The 749-nt window shown below is 65.4% G+C and overlaps 1 pseudogene; it reads left to right on the forward strand.

Annotated features, from left to right (window-relative positions):
• The window catches only part of LOC101572614, a 46,452-nt pseudogene that overhangs the window by 18,038 nt on the left and 27,665 nt on the right, over window positions 1-749 (forward strand).

A 749-nucleotide genomic window follows, 5' to 3' on the forward strand; every position in this document is an offset into this window, starting at 1 on the left:
GGGGCTTCTCCAGAAAGAGCCACTTTCTCCTGCCAGAGGTATTTCTCCGCAAGGTGTAGTCAGCTGGCCCCAGGCACAAGCCTGAGCTGCAGCTCCCGTTCTTCCAGGATGAGGCCACGGCGGCTGCCCTGCACGAGTGCAAGACCCTCCTCATCCTGCGTGGCCTCCCGGGCAGTGGCAAATCCACGCTGCAGCAAGCCATCGTCCACGAGCACCATGATGGCACTAAGCTGGTGTCGGCCGACGCCTGCAAGCGACGCCTGGCCAGCAAGGCCCCTTCTCGGAGGTGCACAAGCGGCTGGACAAGACCCGGCCGCCTACTGCCGCCGTGACCTCAGGGTGCTGGTGTTCGGTGATACCAACCACGGCCAGAACGGCCGGAGCACCTTTCTACCTGGCCGACCAGTCCCAGTCCCAGGTGCTGCTGGTGGGGCCTGGACTGTGCCCAGCTCAAGGAGAAGAGCCAGGGGCAGCTGTCGGCCGACGGCCTCAAGAAGCTCCAGCCGGGCCTGGAGAAGGACCACCGGCCACTTCAGCTGGTTCCTCACCAAGACGAGCTCCGAGGCCCTCCGAAAGGCCGGCCAGGCCTTCTTGCAGGAGCTGGGGGGCCACGAGGCCTTCAAGAAGGAGCTGCGACACCTTATCCCCGGGCATGAGCCCTGGGAGAAGAGCGACCCGCTGGCCTGCTTTGGGAAGACACGCGGGTGTGCTGCCCTGCACGACCAAGTTCTGCGACCGCGAGAAGGCGC

Source organism: Octodon degus, unplaced genomic scaffold (genome assembly GCF_000260255.1).
Source record: "Octodon degus isolate 3935 unplaced genomic scaffold, OctDeg1.0 scaffold00159, whole genome shotgun sequence".
NCBI classification, from domain to species: domain Eukaryota; kingdom Metazoa; phylum Chordata; class Mammalia; order Rodentia; family Octodontidae; genus Octodon; species Octodon degus.